This window comes from Capsicum annuum, chromosome 1, assembly GCF_002878395.1.
Source record: "Capsicum annuum cultivar UCD-10X-F1 chromosome 1, UCD10Xv1.1, whole genome shotgun sequence".
Lineage (NCBI taxonomy): Eukaryota > Viridiplantae > Streptophyta > Magnoliopsida > Solanales > Solanaceae > Capsicum > Capsicum annuum.
This window is the reverse complement of record NC_061111.1, coordinates 31,398,249-31,404,049: the sequence shown is the minus strand read 5'-3', so window position 1 is coordinate 31,404,049 and position 5,801 is coordinate 31,398,249. Positions and strand designations below refer to the sequence as shown.

At 29.8% G+C, this 5,801-nt stretch overlaps 1 long non-coding RNA gene across 1 annotated transcript; it reads left to right on the top strand.

The window, feature by feature from the left end:
* Positions 1-2,466: 2,466 nt before the first annotated feature.
* LOC107871525 lies at positions 2,467-3,890 on the top strand. The gene is made up of 2 exons (XR_007053845.1): positions 2,467-3,177; positions 3,282-3,890. It is a non-coding gene; the product is annotated as an uncharacterized LOC107871525 (long non-coding RNA).
* Positions 3,891-5,801: the final 1,911 nt, after the last annotated feature.

Below are 5,801 nucleotides of genomic sequence, written 5' to 3'. Positions count from 1 at the left end.
TTTTTTTCGTTTTTTACTCTTCTATCTCTAACTTATATTTTGAAAAGACAAATATGTATATCATATACACATATTCAAAAAACATATAAAATACATAGTAATACAGATTTGGATATGTATCTACAGTACAAAACATACATATGTATTTACGAAATACATATCATATTCATATTAAACAGTAACAAACATAACTATACTATATATCCTCATATGTATTTGCAAAATACAAAGGTGACTCATATAAAATAAGAATATACATATGGATCAGGTATATATTCTGTAAATACATATGCAGAGCAATATGTATTTTATACGGCGTTGGATTTATCTTTGAACTGTACATACTATGTCATTTTAGAAGGTATCATATGTACTTATTTGTTTCTGTAAATACATATGCATATATATATGTATGTTTTTTACCGTAAATATATATGCAGATTTGTATATCTATTTATTTTATATATTTTTTGAATATATATATGATATATATATTTGTCTTTTAAAAATAAAAGATAGAGATAGAAGAGTAAAAACAAAAAAAAAACAAAAAAAATAGAAAAAAGTAAAAACGAAAAATAAAAATTCAAAAAAAAAAAGAAGTGAAAAAGGGAAAAAAGAAGAAAAAGAAATAAAAACTAGAAATAGAAGTGTAAAACTAAAAGTAAAAAAAATATTTTAAAAAAGAAGAAGAAAACGGATAAAAATATGAGAAAGGAAAAAAAAATTAAAAAGGAAAAAGGAAAAAAAAAAGAAGAGAAGTAGAAGAGAGAAAATAAAATGGAAAGAAAAAATGGAAAAGAAAATAAAATAAAATAAAAAAAACTAACAAAATGAAAAAACTAACAAGGAAAAAATAGTTACAGATACAATAGAATGATATTTTGAAATTTTGAAGATCATGAAAATAATAATCTTTATATTTGAGTTTGATTTGGAAAATAAATCTACTAATTTAAATAAGAGTAATTTATGAGAATTTATTAGATGGGATAATTATTTCTTATTTAACTCAACTAATTTGAGTAAAATAAGGGCAGTAAATCTTGTTGTATAAGTATTTGTATACCAACAGTTTATTAAATACAAAATACAATATGCTATCTTTCGTAATTATGAAACTATTGCTATAAAAATTACAATTAAGGCTCTATAATTGCTATTTCTGAAATTTTCCTCAATTTTTATCCAAACTCAACTCTTATTTATAAATTTAAGCTAAAAGGCCCAAAATTAGCCCAAAGCCCAATCCAATATCCATGTTCACTTCATCAATTGACCACACAAAATATCTGTCAATCACACGCTGCTACGTCAGTAAAGAAACACAAAAATCATTCAACAAACACAAATTATTTATTGGCAGATATTTTGTGTAGTGGATTGATGAAGTGGACATGGATATATATATATATATATATATATATATATATATATATATATATATATATATATATATATATATATATATAATTATTTATTTATTTATTTTCATTTATTTATTTATTTATTTATTTATTTTCTTCCTCCCTTTTCTTTATCCTTAAATTAAATTCGGACCGTTTCAATTAAAGATCGGACGGATAAAAAAAATAATACACTTTTAAATCAGTCATTTTTTTATATGTTTATTTATATAAACATATACTCCCTTCGTTTAAAAAAGAATGATCTACTTTTCTTTTTAATTCGTTTAAAAAAGAAAGATTCCTTTCCCTTTATAATAATTTTTTAATTTTAACTTTCCACATATCATGTTTAAGACCACAAGATTGAAGAAATTTTGATACATTTGACATATCTTTAATTTAACACCACAAGATTCAAAAGTCTTCTTTATTTTCTTAAACTTCGTATCAAGTCAAATTAGGTTATTCTTTTTGAAACGGAGGAAATATATATTTACTACTCTTTTCATTTAAAACAGAATGTCATACTTTTCTTTTTAGTCCGTTTAAAAAAGAATGACCCCTTTCCTTTTTTGGCAATACTTTAATTTCAACTTTTCACCTAACATGTTTAAGACCACAAGATTAAAGAGTATTTTGATACATTTGACATATCTTTAATTTAACACCACAAAATTCAAAAATCTTCTTTATTTGTTTAAATACTGTATCAAGTCAAATTAGGTTATTCTTTTTGAAACAGAGGGAGTATATATTTATTACTCTCTTCGTTTAAAAAAGAATGTTATACTTTTCTTTTTAGTCCGTTTAAAAAAGAATGATCCGTTTCTTTTTTTGACAATACTTTAATTTCAACTTTTCACCTAACATGTTTAGGACCACAAGATTGAAGAGTATTTTGATACATTTGACACAACTTTAATTTAAGGTCACAAAATTCAAAAATTTCTTTATTTTCTTAAACTTTGTGTCAAGTTAAAGTAGGTCATTTCTTTTTAAATGGAGGGATATTATTTTAAGGTACTCATTTTTTAACCGTCCGATTGATCGGACGGATCAAAATTAATTAACAGCGCAAGAAAAGACACGTCTCTTCTCCACAATCAAGCGTGTTTCCCTTCTCCCAAAACACAACGGATAATCACATCACTTAAATCAACCATCAATCTCTCCTCTCTCGTTTTTCCTCCCCTTCCTCATCTCTCTCCGCCATGTTGGAACGGCTAGCAGCCATAGCCGCCGCATCCTGCCATCCCCTACACAAGTTGCTTACTACTGTCGTCCCATCCATCACATGAATCGGCAGAAACAAGAGAGAATAGTCCCGAAATTACGCTATTCCGCCATCAATGGCCTGGAGAAAGCTGCAAGGTGGAAAGATTCTTTTCAAAATTCGAGATTCAAATTTCAAACACTCTTATCTTCTCACATTTTTCTTAAATTACCGTTTCGAATCCACAATTGGAGTCCGGGTTTCAGGCTATAAATAGTCGAATCCTATTTTACGTGAGCAGGGGCGGAGGAAGGTAAAAAAGAAAAAAAAAAAGAAAAAAAGAGGAACCAGTGAAAGGTTGGAAAGGAAAAAACAGAGCGGAGTGCAGAAAAAAGGGTCGGAGTAAAATACCAGTGAAAACAAGTTGAAAAAAGAGAGAGAAAAATGGGTCTCAAGAATCGAAAGTCATCTTCTTTTAGTTTGAGTGTGAATTCGGAGTTGAGTTTTAGCCATCGGAGTTTTGACGTTGGAGCCCAGTTTGCTGCACAACAAAATGTGCGATTTTCATCCCTTCCTTCTTTTTATCCCATTCTGTTTATTGAATGTGTGATCTCATTATGCTTTCAAATTTATTGGTGGCATTTTAATTACCTTTGCAGACAAAAAGAAAAGTTTTTTTTTTTTTTTGGAACCAGGAAAACCCGCACCGCTACACCCTTCGAATGCCCTCACTGTGTAGTAGCCTGCAAATCACACAGAAGATGCGAACCGCACAGGCTTGGCTCATGGCTCAAAGGCATTGAGGGGAATAACCCAGTGAGGTTTGGGGAGGGTAAAGATGTATGCAATCCATACCTCTAGAAAGACTGTTTTCGATAGATCCCGGCTCGAGACATGGAATGCTAAACAAATTCTGTTGGAAGCAAAAAAGAGGTTGAAAATTAATTTATGTGGAGAACACTACTTGTTCCCTGCCAATTAAGTTATTTCGGTGTTCAGCCCATTTTCTTAAATATACTGTTGTCTTCATATATAATCATATGCCGCTTAAATTAATGATACGACATGACGAGGTTGTGCGAAAATGATAGTATGGAACTATATCAAGCCTATTGTGGTATCACCATTTTAGTCCGAAAATCAGTTTTGATGAAAGGTATTTTAGCGCTAGATTTCTTTTGCATCTAAAACTCATAAATGTGTATTGTTTATCCCGTTTGGGTGCAATTGCTCGTCTCCATAAATACAAAAATATATATAGAATTTTCTATTCCTCTCGGTACGTGGTTGTCTTGGCGGAATGTACAAAACCTTGCTCTTATGCTTTTGCTATATCTCGAACAATATGGGTCTGCCACGAGCACCCAAGATTATCGTTTTTCTTCATTCATAAGCTTTTGGTTTGTTCGGTCACCATATGAGGTTAGAAAGTTGACGTCATATATCCCTTGAGTGCGTTGTCTTAAACTTGGAGAGAATCCTCCCGTATGTGTGAAATACTAAAGTTTGATTTTAAAGTAGCTCACTGCTATGTTCCCCTTTCTAATTTGAAGATTCTCTTAAAGAATTCTTGTCATTCTTGTTTTTCGTGCATCGAGTGTAACATATTTAGAAGTAAGGGGGCTGGTTTATATTATTGACTTTGCTTATTTTTCTTGTGTGTGGCTTTCTTAATTAATTCCCATTGCCTAGACTTTATTTAAATTTAATCCCGGTTGAATTTCCTCATGGTTGTTGGTTGATTAGGAAATTTGTTTGAAACAAACGGATAGCCTCAGATGGTTTGGTTCAATATCTTGCTATGTCTTCATGACTAATGATTCACTTTAACTAAAGTTTGTCATAAAGTTCAAGAATTTCAAGTTTGAAAGTGTGTTGATCTTTCCTGTTAATATCTCCACATGTATGGCCATGTTTCAGTCCCTAAGTAAACATATGAATTGGTTGTTTGCTTTTGTATATTTCAAGTGTGAATTATGCGCTTCTCTCAGTAACAAATGGAGAGAGTAATTGGTAAAAAATACGGTTCATTAATCATCATCAGTTGGTGAAGATTTCTGCTAAAAGGTCTTTTTTTTTAAACATTTATAAGCATGGGTAAAAATTCGTCAAGCATGAGATCTGTGAATTTTTCCTGGTTCTGTTCGAATTTGATGTTTTTCATTAAACCAATCTCATGTTTGCTTGTTATTCTTGTAATCTAAAAATGGAGGTACGTGTGTTGCTCCTTATACAACAACATTCATATTTTATGGGAAATGGTTACCCGTGTGCGCATGACCTTGAGTTCGTACTTTAGTGATAGATTTCTTTGTTTTGTGTTTTGTTATTCGTTGGAATTTAAATTAGTCTCTAATCCTTATTTTTTATTTCTACATGTTTCGAGAGTTGCATTTCCGCGACGAAACTCGTCTCGACCAAACATCGGGTCAATCATGACTTGGATCGTAGAGCCTCGGAATCTCGCAAATCAGGAGCTTAAACTCCTAAATCGAATCTAATATGCTTTATTGTCTTTCGGTTTAATTTATTTTTTCATGTTGGGGTTTATTTTAAGATAATAACTAACTCTTGTTGTTAAGTTTATTTAAGATAACTTTATTTGATTATCGAATTTATGTTTGCTTTATTATTTGTCTATCCTTGAGAAGTAGCGTTAACACCCCAATTTTCGCAAGTAACACATGAATATCATTATACAAAAATGTATTTTATTACATTCGGTTGATTCTTTTGAAAAACTCATTACAAGTGATTTAAATAAAATTAACATAGTTTAAATAAAATTAACATAGTAACCTCCAAGTTTCTATTAAAATATAACAGTTTCAAAACTAACCCAATAGGAAAACACATTACTAAAATTTCAGATTTCTCAAAAAGAGTCTGCTCATCAATTTTAACTTATTTTCAGTACACAATTCTAATGTTTTAAGCTATATTTTATATCTTCAACATTTATTCGGGTTTTTAGATTTTGAAAAGATTAGAACATGTGAGGTATATAAATTCTTTCGCTACTACATACGAGATATATTTTATAACTATTTTCATCACTTCTTCTTCTTCCTCTTATTATTATTATTATTGCCATGGTTTAAACAACTCCTTCATATGTGATTAAACTTACTTATTATTTTTACATAATTTCAACTTATTCACAATTTTTCACCTATTTT